At 45.1% G+C, this 12,888-nt stretch overlaps 1 protein-coding gene and 1 long non-coding RNA gene across 2 annotated transcripts in view; one reads left to right on the top strand and one right to left on the bottom strand.

Moving 5' to 3' along the window:
• Positions 1–11,100, bottom strand: part of LOC104653021 (uncharacterized) — a 62,815-nt gene extending 51,715 nt beyond the window's left edge. Inside the window, exons 1-2 of the long non-coding RNA XR_746304.3 lie at positions 10,942–11,100; positions 6,730–6,884 (exon numbers count right to left, since the gene is read on the bottom strand). This is a non-coding gene — a long non-coding RNA (uncharacterized LOC104653021). The remainder of the gene's footprint in view (positions 1–6,729; positions 6,885–10,941) is intronic.
• Positions 11,101–11,306: 206 nt separating this feature from the next.
• Positions 11,307–12,888, top strand: part of BLM (BLM RecQ like helicase) — a 96,912-nt gene continuing 95,330 nt past the window's right edge. The window contains exon 1 of the mRNA XM_039480080.2: positions 11,307–11,397. The gene's annotated coding sequence lies outside the window, so the exon portion shown is untranslated. The remainder of the gene's footprint in view (positions 11,398–12,888) is intronic.

Below are 12,888 nucleotides of genomic sequence, written 5' to 3'. Positions count from 1 at the left end.
ATGAAAAAATTAATAATTTGCCATAGCTGGGTGCAATGGCTCCCATCTATAAACCCAGCACTTTGGGAGGCCAAGGCAGGAGAATCGCTCAAGGCTAGGAGTTCAAGACCAGCTCTGGCAACATAGTGAGAACCTGTCTCTGCAAAAACAATTTTTTTTAATTAGCTGGACCTGGTGGCATGTGTTTGTATTCCCAGCTACACAAGAGGCTGAGGCACACCTGAGCCTAGGAGTTCAAGGCTACTGTGAGCCATGATTGTACCACTGCACTCCAGCCTGGGCAACAGAATGAGACCCTGTCTCCAAAAGTAGTAACAGCAGTAATAATGTATATTTACTCTGTACCAGGCGTTATACCATAAGTAACATGGCCTTATGTCACTTAATCTTCATACTAAATTTATGAGACATGTATTACTATCTCTATTTTACAAATGTGGAAACCAAAATTCAGAATTGTAAAGTGAGGGTGGTATTTAGATTCAAATCTGGTAGAAGCTTTATTTTATGTCACTTGCAATCTGTGAAGAAAAAACTAGATCCAGGATTCTAACAGGAATTTATATAATATGATTTACAAAAATGAGTTTATTTATAATTTAAATCAACAAATTCCCTTTTATTTTCTACAACAAACATGTTAAGATTATGTGAATGATCTTCTTGGCTAAATATTGTATTCTAGGGAGAAATTAAACAAGAACTTCATTGTTAACATTGTTCTATTTTATCCTTTGTACTTATAGACATTTTCTTTTTTTTTTTGAGGTGGAGTCTCACTCTGTCACTCAGGCTGGAGTGCAGTGATGCCATCTTGGCTCACTGCAACCTCCACCTCCTGGGTTCAAGCGATTCTTCTGCCTCAGCCTCCTGAGTAGATGGTACTACAGGTGTGTGTCACCACATCCGGCTAATTTTTGTATTTTTATTAGAGATGGGGTTTCACTATATTGGCCAGGCTGATCTCGAACTCCTGACCTCAAGTGATCCACCCACCTCAGCCTCTCAAAGTCCTGGGATTACAGGTGAGAGTCACCACACCTGGCTGAGTTACACTTTTTTATTGCATGCCAAATATTGTGTATAAAAGAACCTTAACGGTCGAAGTCAATAATATTTTCCCCTGAATGGTTGATTCTATTTTCTGTTAGCCAATGTAGCTTAAAGAGATGATAATTCTATCCAATCAGAAATTGAGCTGATTTCGGGTGAATTGCAGCTTTACTTACAGGTGGTCCACCTCTGTTTTTAACTATCTTGAGAGTGAGACCTGTCATGTATTTGTTGCAGGCCGCTACCTTCAGAAGTACTCCATATTCTAAACAATAAAGAAATGCAGGAGCTCTTACTCTACTTTTCCAGTCTTCAGCTTAGCAGCCACTGCCCCCACCACACCTGGAGCCCCAGCCCTCAATCTACCCCAGCACTCAGCAAATATCCCATAGGAAAAAGAGCCTCTTATCTGGACTCCTTTAGACTCTAATCTGTAACAATAGCCTGAGAGGCCATCAAAAAAGTTCAGTGTAAACCACACTCAATCTTTGACCTTGACAAATGTACTCGGGGAGAAAAATAACCAACAATCCCAGCTCACCTAGCATGGGCTCCTCTGTTTCTGATCTCACTGCCCTCTCATGTTCTGATGTCTTTAAAAATATGAGTTGGGCCAGGCATGGTGGCTCATCCCTGTAATCCCAGCACTTTGGAAGGCCAAGGCAGTTCAGGACCAGCCTGGCCAACATAGTGAAACCCCACCTCTACTAAAAATACAAAATTTAGTGCCTGTAGTCCCTGCTAGTGGGGAGGCTAAGGTGGGAGAGTCGCTTGAACCCAGGAGGCGGAGGCTGCAGTGAATTGAGATGGTCACTGCACTCCATCCTGGGTGACTAAGTGAGACTCTGTCTATAAATACATCTACGTGTGTGTGTGTGATTTGTATAATTTATCGTGTGTGTGTGTATGTGTGTGTGTGTGTGTGTGTGTGTGTGTGTGTTTCTGGTTGTTGTAGCAGGAGTGATGACCTACTGATACCTACTATATCCTACTCAGAAGCAGAAGTTCCTTGTGTATAACATTGGATATTTTGGGAAGAGCATTGTTGTTACCACTGAATATCTCAGACTGCTTCTTACACATTCTTAGAAAACATAACAAAAGGCAGACTATGTATAACTTTAAGTTTAATTAAGATCTTTTCCCACCTACCTGGTCTCTTAACAGTGTTCTTTGTTTACTTTGCTCCTGAGTGGTTAGGAGTGTAAATATCTTACTAGCACAGTACATTGAAAATTCAATGTATTTGCTATAATAGGATTTGTTCTTCCTAAGGGCTTTGTAAAATAAACCTCAAGGTGGGTTTTTTCTTTTTTTGGATTTTTAAAAGTCTGGGTGAGCACAGCTAGCTTACACTTAAAATCCCAGCACTTTGGGAGATTGAGGCAGGAGGACTGCTTGACGCCAGAAGCTCAAGACTAATCTGGACAACACAGCAAGAGGCTCATGCCTGTAATCCCAACACTTTGGGAGGCTGAAGCAGGAGGATTCCTTGAGGCCAGGAGTTCAAGACTAACCTAGACAACAGCAAGACTCTGTCTCTATAAAAAATAAAAATATCTGGATTTATTATTATGAATAGGTAGCATTCTCACATGTTCAAATGTCAAAAAATATAAAATGGTATACAGTCCATTATTTTTATTTATTTATTTATTTTAAACAGAGACTCACTGTGTCCTCCAGGCTAGAGTGCAATGGCACCATCTTGGCTCACTGCAACCTCTGCCTCCTGGGTTCAAGCGACTCTCCCACCTCAGCCTCCCCACTAGCTAGGACTAGAGGCACACACCACCATGCTCAGCTAAATTTTGTATTTTTAGTAGAGACGGGATTTCATCATGTTGGCCAGGCTGGTCTCGAACTCCTGGACTCACGTGATCTGCCTGCCTTGGCTTCCCAAAGTGCTGGGATTACAGGCATGAGCCACTGCACCCAGCCACAGTTAACTATTTCTATGACTCATCCCCTCATCCACCCAATTCCCACTCCCAACAGGTATTTATGATTATTAGCTTATTTATTAGAAAAGTTTAAACAAATATGCTAGCTAACACATACCTATGGGCCGGGCGCGGTGGCTCAAGCCTGTAATCCCAGCACTTTGGGAGGCCGAGGCGGGTGGATCACGAGGTCGAGAGATCGAGACCATTCTGGTCAACATGGTGAAACCCCGTCTCTACTAAAAATACAAAAAATTAGCTGGGCATGGTGGCTTGTGCCTGTAATCCCAGCTACTCAGGAGGCTGAGGCAGGAGAATTGCCTGAACCCAGGAGGCGGAGGTTGCGGTGAGCCGAGATCGTGCCATTGCACTCCAGCCTGGGTAACAAGAGCGAAACTCCGTCTCAAAAAAAAAAAAAAAAAAAAAAAACCACATACCTAAATCATTTTCCCCCTTGTTTTCTACATAAACGTAGCATACTATGGCTACTGTTTTGCAGTTTGCCTTTTAAGTATCAAAGGAAAGTAACTGGCTTATATGACTGCAAAGTCCAGGATGTGGCTGACAGCACAGCAGCATCCAGGGCCTCAGACAATTAATTCCAAAACCCTAACTTCTTTCCTTCTCTTGCCTGCACTCTCCTCTCCGGTGGCTTCATCCTCAGGCAGATTCCACTCCCAGTCCCACATCCAGGATGACATCTTCACAGTTTGGGAACTTCAACAGAAAGGCACACCTCTTACCACATTCCTGGTAAATTCTAGCCAAAGTCCTAGGGACAGCTCTCATTGGCCCAGCTGGAGTCCTAGGGACGGTTCTCGTTGGCCCAGCTGGAGTAATCAGGTCAAGCTAGTAGGATATGCTGACTGGCCCGGCTGAAGTCGAATGGCCACCCCTAGCGTTCTAGGCTTGAGAAGTTGGTCCCACATTGGCATGAGTCTCCTGGCTGGGTAGAGAAAGGTGGCTCTCCAAAGCCGCATCAGGATGCTGTAAGTGGACGATTTTCCCTAGGCAAAGGTTACAGATGCCTACTGCAGATATAGTGTTTTTGATGTCTTTTTTGGGGCTCTTTCATGCCTGGAAGCTGCTATTATGCCAAACACAGCTGTGGCTCAGGACACACATGGCCCTCAGAAATGGCTGCCTGGAAAATGCTCCAGGGTGGAGAGGGTCTGTTCTGTTTTCTTCGATTTTGTATTTGTCTATTTAGCATCCATTAGTCACAGGACCCAACTAACAGCCAAACTTGTTGACAGCTTTCCTTTTCGGGTGTGGGCACCCAAAAAATTCTATCACAAACCCTCCAACAAGTCCCAAGTCCAGACCTCTAACTATCCCCTTTATCTAACAAAAAGCCAATACTCCCCCTGCCCTAAATTAACCCAAGGCTACATACTAGAGAACCCCTAGAGACACCCCTAATCTCCAAAGCCCCCCAGGATTATTCAAACCAGCCAGTCCCAAACTGTTTTCCTGCACTGCCTTGCCTATCCCACTGAAACGCCAATAAACATGCTGGTTTAAGCCTTCCCTTCACTCCTTTCTGCCTCCTGACCAAACGTGGTGCTTCTGCATTTGGCTCTGCATGACGTGGTATACCCCTCCTCTCAAGAAACATGGATAAATTATTCTTTCAATGCCGTTAGTCTCTCTGGCATCAGTCACCTCTATGATTTAAAATCCCACCGGTATAAGTGAGGCAGGGGCTGCTGCCATTGAGTTTTCAGTCCCGGAAAACCACACTTTTTTAATCTGTCTCTGCAAGGCTTTGGCAGTCTCTCCTCTCCATCCCCTAAATAATGCTGGCCTCTGTTCCACAGGTACCCCTCTACACGAGCAGGTGCAAACAGCAACTCAGATGCCTCCAGGGGCACGAGAAGCCATGGGTTGTTTCACCCTATTGACGGCAAAAGGGAATGTGGGCCCTGTGATAATACTAGACCTTTCTTTCTTTTCTTTCCTTCCTTTCTCTCTTCTTCCCTCTCTCCTTCCTTCCCTCTCTTCTTCTCTCCCACCCTCCCTTTCTTCTTTTCTCTTTTTAAAGAAAAACTGAAAATCTATTTCTGTTTCATTTGGGGATTTTGTGTGTGTGTGTAAAATGTGTCGTGTTTGTTTTTTTTTTACCACAGCAACTGCTTTTTTTTATTATTGTGGTAAAATATGTATGAAATAAACTGCCATTTTAACTTTTTTTAAGTGTATAACTCAATGGCATTGATTATATTCAAATGCTGTACAACCATTGCCACTATTTCTAAATCTTTTCATCCCCTGAAATGGAAAGTATGAACCCAGTAAGCAATAATCCTCATTCTTCCCTCCCTCCTACTGTCAGTACCTGAAACCTCTAATCTGCTTTCTCTATGAATCTGCCTATTCAAAATCGTTCATATAAATGGAGTCATATAGTATTTGCTCTTCTGTGTCTGGCATATTCAACTCAGAATGCTGTGGCATGTGTCAGAGCCTCGCTCCTTTTCGTGGCCGAATGATATTCCCCTGCATGGATATACCATTTCTTTTGGTTTGTTTGAGATGGAGTCTTGCTCTGTTGCCCAGGCTGGAGTGCAGAGGTGCGATCTCGGCTCACCACAACTTCTGCCTCCTGGGTTCAAGTGATTCTCCTGCCTCAGCCTCCTGAATAGCTGGGATTACAGGCGCACGCCACCACATCAGCTAATTTTTGTATTTTTTTTTTTTTTAGTAGAGACAGGGTTTTACCATGTTGGTCAGGCTGGTCTTGAACTCCTGACCTTGTGATCTGCCTGCCTTGGCCTCCCAAAGTGCTGGGATTATAGGGGTGAGCCACTGCACCTGGCCTTTTTTTTTTTAGATGGAGACTCACTCTGTCACCCAGGCTGGAATGCAGTGGCACGATCTAAGCTCACTACAACCTCCACCTGCCAGGTTCAAGCAATTTTCCTGCTTCAGCTTCCTGAGTAACTGGGGTTACAGGTGCATGCCACCGCACATGGCTAATTTTTTCTATTTTTAGTAGAGAAAGGGTTTCACCATGTTGGTCAGGCTGGTCTCGAACTCCTGACTGCAAGTGATTCGCCCACCTCAGCTTCCCAAAATGTTGGGATTATAGGTGTTAGCCACCATGCCCAGCTTAAATATACTACATTTTGTTTATTCATTCATCTGTTAATGGACACTTAGGTGAAATACGTCGATTTTTCCTTGTAAAAAGAAAGCACATCTTTACTAAATTACTCCCCAGGCTAACCTTCTCTACAGTAAAGAAGCAGAGGAAATCAAGCAGATTTTTCTTTTTCTTTTTTTTTTTTTTTTTTTTTTTTGAGACAGAGTCTCACTCTGTCACCAGGCGCTAGGCTGGAGTGCAGTGGCACAATCTCGGCTCACTGCAACCTCCTCCGCCTCCTGGGTTCAAGCAATTCTCCTGCCTCACCCTCCCGAGTAGCTGGGACTACAGGCACGCGCTACCACGCCCAGCTAATTTCTGTATTTTTAGTAGAGACGAGGTTTCACCATGTTGGCCAGGATAGTCTCGATCTCTTGACCTTGTGATCCGCCCACCTCGGCCTCCCAAAGTGCTGGGATTACAGGCTTGAGCCACCACGCCCGGCCAAGCAGATTTTTCATAGCACAATGACCAAGAAAAAAGTGGACAGAGATAACACAAAGACACAAACAATCTACCAAATGAGTAACGCCACTGACGTTACTTAGGCTAAACCAGTAGCACCCAAATCAGAGGTGGGATACTCACAACTCAATAAAGGCTGCCATTCAGCTGAAGTTGTTGGTGTCGCACACGGCCTTAATTCTCTTATTGCTTTGGTCTTCACAAAGGCCATTTTGTGGACTTCTCCAGTGCCAGCCATTGTGGGAGATCCTGAAGAGCACCCTCGTGGAGAGCATATTCTGTAGAGGAAGACAGGCACACTAACAGTGTCAATATAGGCAACACGAATGCTGATTGGTATTATGGGAAAACCTGGGAGGGATACAGAGGCAGATCTGGAGGATTAGGCGAGGCTTTCCAACTTCCCAACTTCTCCAACAACTTGCAGAGAAGTTATCCCCAGACCTGAGAGATGAACGAGAGGTATGATTTGGAGGCAAAGGCCAGGAAACTGGAAAGACTGTAAAACACCTTTGAGGAAATGTCAGGAAAATGGGGATTAGGGACAGATGACACATCAGAGGAAGCAGGGACCCAATCTGAGTTTGGTCTTCACCTTGAAGGCAAATGGCAGCTGCTGGAAGATTTCTGTTTTGTTTCTTGGGGTTTTTTTTGGAGACAGATTCTCACTCTGTCACTCAGGCTGGAGTGCAGTGGCACGATCTTGGCTCACTGCAACCTCTACCTCCCACCTGGAAGGATTCTGTGGATGTGAGTGTAGGGTGGTGAAAGGTTTGTGTACTCACTTTTTTTTTTTTTTTGAAACTGAGTTTCGCTTTTTTGTTACTCAGGCTGGAGTGCAAAGGCGCGATCTCGGCTCACCGCAACCTCCGCCTCCTGGGTTCAGGCAATTCTCCTGCCTCAACCTCCTGAGTAGCTGGGATTACAGGCACACGCCACCATGCCCAGCTAATTTTTTGTATTTTTAGTAGAGACGGGGTTTCACCATGTTGACCAAGATGGTCTCGATCTCTTGACCTTGTGATCCACCCGCCTTGGCCTCCCAAAGTGCTGGGATTACAGGCTTGAGCCACCGCACCCGACTCTGCACTCATCTTAAACTTAAATACATACCTTGGCCAGGCAAGGTGGCTCAAGCTTGTAGTCCCAGTGCTTTTGGAGGCTGAGGCTGGCAGATTACTTAAGGCCAGGAGTTTGAAACCAGCCTGGGCAACATGGCAAAATCTCATTTCTACTAAAAATACAAAAATTAGCCAGGCATGGTGGCATGTGCCTGTGGTCCTGGCTACTGGGGAGGCTGAGGTGGGTGAATCGCTTGAGCCTGGGAGGTGGAGGTTGCACTGAGCCAAGATAGCACCACTGGACTCTGGTCTGGACAACAGAACCAGACCCTGCCTCAAAAAATAAAAATACATTTTTTTTTTTTTTTTTTTTTGAGACGGAGTTTCGCTCTTGTTACCCAGGCTGGAGTGCAATGGCGCGATCTTGGCTCACCGCAACCTCCGCCTCCTGGGTTCAGGCAATTCTCCTGCCTCAGCCTCCTGAGTAGCTGGGATTACAGGCACGTACCACCATGCCCAGCTAATTTTTTGTATTTTTAGTAGAGACGGGGTTTCACCATGTTGACCAGGATGGTCTCGATCTCTCGACCTCGTGATCCACCCGCCTCGGCCTCCCAAAGTGCTGGAATTACAGGCTTGAGCCACCACGCCCAGCCAAAAATACATTTTTTTAAAATTAAAAAAATGCTTAACTCAATGATTATGTATATAATGATTTTATATATGAATGATTTCTATATCACTTTATACATATTAAATGTCTATATAAGATAAATATGTAATTTCCAGCACTCCGTCAAATTTCCTTGCGGAGCTTCCCCAAGGGGAAGCTGCCTCCAAGGGGAACCCGGTATAAACTATATACTTTTATCTACCTGTTTTTGTGCTCATCACTGTCTGTGCTTCATCTGTACTGTATGCAACAGTAGTTCACATTCTCCTTTTACTTTGTAATACAGAAAAACACTGAGAAAAGCTTTGAAATGGTCTAAAAAAGATTACTGGGGCCAGGTATAGTAGCTCAACCCTGTAATCCCAGCATTTTGGGAGACCAAGGTGGGTGGATCACCTGAGATCAGAAATTCTGACTAGCCTGGCCAACATGGTGAAACCCCATCACTATTATAAAATACAAGAAATTAGCCGGGCGTGGTAGCATATACCTGTAGTCCCAGCTGCTCGGGAAGCTGAGGCAGGAGAATCGCTTGAACCCGGGAAGTGGAGGTTGCAGTCAGCTGAGATCACACCATTGCACTCCAGTCTGGGCGACAGAGCAAGATTCCATCTCAAAAAAAAAAGATTACTGAGTGTCACTGAAAAACAAGGTGTCCAGCTGTCCAGCTTAGTTTCTAGGATGTCTGATTCTATGAGAACACTAAACGTTTTATTGTCTTTGAGCTATAGAACAACTCAAAAGTTTTTACAAATAGACACTTCTTGCCTATAGAAATGCAAATTGTTTTCAGTAGAATGCAATTGATTACTGAGCTGTGGATTTGATCAGTTCTGCCAGTTTTTGTATATATTTGTAGTTATTTCATTATTCCTCATTTAACTGTGTGTGTGGTACTTTGAATCTTCCATTGAATCTCTGGATTCAATCTTTCTGGATGTCTCTGGATCTCTTCTGGATCTCTCATTCATTAATGAGTTAAATAAAATCTCTCAGATTTATATCTGTATGATCATGATATTTGATATTTAAATTATTCTTTAATAGTAGCATTCAGTTATATGATAAGCCATAATTTATTCATCTATTGGTGGACATTTGAGTTCCCTTTGGCTATTATCGATAAAGCTGCTATGAGTCTTTTGGTGAACAAAGGCATTCACTTTTGGGGGATAAATATCTAGAAATGGGATTTCTGGGGCAAAGGGTAGGGGTAAATTGAATTTTGGTAGAGACTGATATGTTTTCAAAGTGGTTGCACCATTTTACACTCCATCAACTCTGTATGAGAGTCCTATTTTTGCATCTTTGCAACTAATTGTAATTGTCAGTCTGTTCATTTCAGCTATTCTGTGGAGTATTTTTTTTTGTGTGGGATATTTAATAGTATATTTTGGTTTTAATTTACCATAGAAGGTTTTCAGGAGGGCGGTAACTTGAACAGATTTTTACATTTTGGAAAACTGTTTCTGCGTATTATGTGGAGAACGATTCTTTGTATACCAAAGTTCATAGCAGCATTATTCACAATAGCCAAAAGGTGGAAATAACCAAGCAACCATTTATATGGATGAATGGATAAACAAAATGTAGGAAACATGTATGATGGTGTATTATTCAGCCTCAAGAAGGAAGGAAATTCTGATACATGCTACAACGTGGCTGCTCCTTGAAGACATTATGCAAAGTGAAATAAGCCAATCAGAAAAGAGCAATTAGTGTATGATTCAATTTATATGAGGTACCCAGCATTCACAGATAGAAATAGCAATAGTGGCCATCGGGTTGTGAGAAGCGGGTAATGGGAGTGACTATGTAATAGGCAGATTTTCTATTTGGGATAATGAAAAAGTTCTGGAGATGGATAGTGGCGATGCTTTCACAGTGTGAATGTACTTAATGCCACTGAACTGTACACTTAAAAATGGTGAATTTTATGTTAGATACATTTTACCGAGGCCGGGCGCAGTGGCTCACGCCTGTAATCCCAGCACTTTGGGAGGCCGAGGCGGGTGGATCACGAGGTCAAGAGATCGAGACCATCCTGGTCAACATGGTGAAACCCCCGTCTCTACTAAAATACAAAAATTAGCCGGGCATAATGGCGCACATCTGTAGTCCCAGCTACTCGGGAGGCTGAGGCAGGAGAATTGCTTGAACCCAGAAGGCGGAGGTTGCGGTGAGCCGAGATCGCGCCATTGCACTCCAGCCTGGGTAGTAAGAGTGAAACTCTGTCTCAAAAAAAAAAAAGAAAAAAGAAAAAAAGAGAGAGAGAGAAAAAAAAAAGACCTGCTAATGATACATTTTTACCACACACCCAAAGAGGAAAGAAGAAAGGGAACGTGGGAGGAAAGGAAGCAGAGAGGGAAGAGAGGAATAAAGTAAAGAAACTAAGATCTGGCATCACAGGACCCATATTCCCGCGTGGCTCAAACAGAAGCATGGCTTCTCAGGTGCCCTTGGAGGCATCTGAGTGTGCGTTCCCTTTCCCAGGTCAAGGACAATTTGCACCTGCTCGCGTAGAGGGGTACAGGTGGAACAGAGGCCAGCGGTGTTAAGGGGATGGAGAAGAGAGACCGCCAAAACCTCACAGACACTGACCGTCGGAGCCAAGAGACGGGGTGCAGAGGCCTGCCTTGGCCTGTGGGAACTGGCAAGTGTCAGCTCTCAAACTCGGGGCTTTTGAACCCCGCCACCGCCCGGGTCCAGCTGCCTACTTCCTCCAAAGCCTTCACCGCCTCCAAACAGCAAAAACGAAGAATCAACTAACGCCGGAAGCCCGAGAAGTCAACAGTCACCTGACCCGCCCTTAAAGACTCTCATTGGGTTTTGGAGATTCGTGCCCCTCCCGGCGCCGTACGGAGACCCGCCCCAACAGCCTGAGGGGGGCGGGAACAGATGTCAGGGGGCGACGGTATTGGTCGGCTTCCCCAGGAAGCAGCCAATTGGAATAGGCAGGCTTCCGGCGCGAAGTGAGAGAGCGTTCGGCGCGGCGTCCGAGATCGAGACGCGGGGAGTTTGGATCCTGGTTCCGCCCGCTCGGAGTCTGCGTGCAAGGTGAGTGCCGCCCGCGAACTACGGGTCGGTCCCCCTGGACCTCGCTCGTCTCTCGGCGGCCTGGCCCGGAGTTGGAGGCCGCGCGGGTTCTTCCGTTGACTGCATTGGTTCACCTTGGCCCTCTCAGTCCTCTAGTTTGGAGAGCATCCTGGGAGGACAGCAGAGACACAAACACGTTCCCAGATGGGGAAACCGAGGCCCGGGGTGGGGGCGAACTTTGCCACGGTCGCCTACGGCGTCGGGGACCGAGCACGGGCTAGGACCCGGCCTGTTCTTGCCCATGTATGCCAGTGCCTAACATGATGCCCCGCACTGAGGAATCCCTGCCCAGACCTCGGGCACTACCTCCGTGTCCCTCCTGAGGGACAGCAAAAGTACCTTGTAGTTTTTCTATGGCTTCCATAATCACGAGCTGGGTTACTCTTGTGTTTGAATGTCGACGGCGTGCCATGTTCCTGGCACCCGTAATCTTAGAGCTGTAGTTTCACAATATCCCAGCAAAGCGGAGTGGTTAAGAATATTTCAGCAGATCACCTGAGTTCGAATTCTGGCTCCTTCCCGTTTCAGCTCTATGTCTGCTGCACGTTACTGAAGCACTAAGTGTCTTGGTTTTCATCTGTCATATGGGGCAATGGTCTCTTTACTTCCTGGCGTTTTTGTTAGGATTAAACTACTTAACATATGCAGTAAGAAATGCTTCGAAATCTACCTGTTAAATAGCACACAGTAAGGGTTTTGTTATCATTGCCCAGAGAGGCAGGTGAAATTGTCCCCATTTTATTTTTATTTATTTATTTATTTTTAAAGACGGGGTTTCACCATGTTGGTCAGGCTGGTCTTGAACTCCCGACCTTAGGTGATCCACCTGCCTTGGCCTTCAAAGTGCTTGGATTACAGGCGTGAGCCACCACGCCCGGCCACTGTCCCCATTTTAGACATGGAGAATCTGAAGCACAAAACAGGTGTCTGTATAGAAAGAGCATTTGGTGATTAAGCGCTAGAGACAGAGAATTTGAACTAAGAGCTGCCTGACTTTAAAGCATGTCTCACAACATCAGGCTTTCTCCTATGCCCCTCCCCTGCCCTTCGGTCACACAGAACTTGAGCTACCTCATGGCGTGAGATGGAGCAAGTACCTGACAGCTCCTTATGCCACCAATGCAGATAAAGAACACTTCTGTGTCATTGTCAATATTAAGGGACAGGAATTCGAGAGACTGCATGAGAGATCAGAAGGTGGAGAAGGGGGTAGGCAAAAGTCTTCTCTTTGGGGAATAGTATATAGAATTAATCGAATCAACATTTTGTTAGCTGGGCTGCTTATACTGTCAGAAAGTAGCTTATAATCTACTAGGAGGAAATGAGATTTCCGGGTCCTTTGTTACTGTCAATGCCATTCACCATGATAGGTACCTTATACATATAGTTTACAGTCCTATGAGTAACCTGGAGAGGTAGTTGTTTCCTTCGTTTTACTGATGAGGAAACCAA

The sequence above is a fragment of the Saimiri boliviensis genome, chromosome 5, assembly GCF_048565385.1.
Source record: "Saimiri boliviensis isolate mSaiBol1 chromosome 5, mSaiBol1.pri, whole genome shotgun sequence".
NCBI lineage: Eukaryota > Metazoa > Chordata > Mammalia > Primates > Cebidae > Saimiri > Saimiri boliviensis.
The sequence above is the reverse complement of the archived record's forward strand: the minus strand, read 5'-3'. Positions and strand labels throughout refer to the sequence as shown.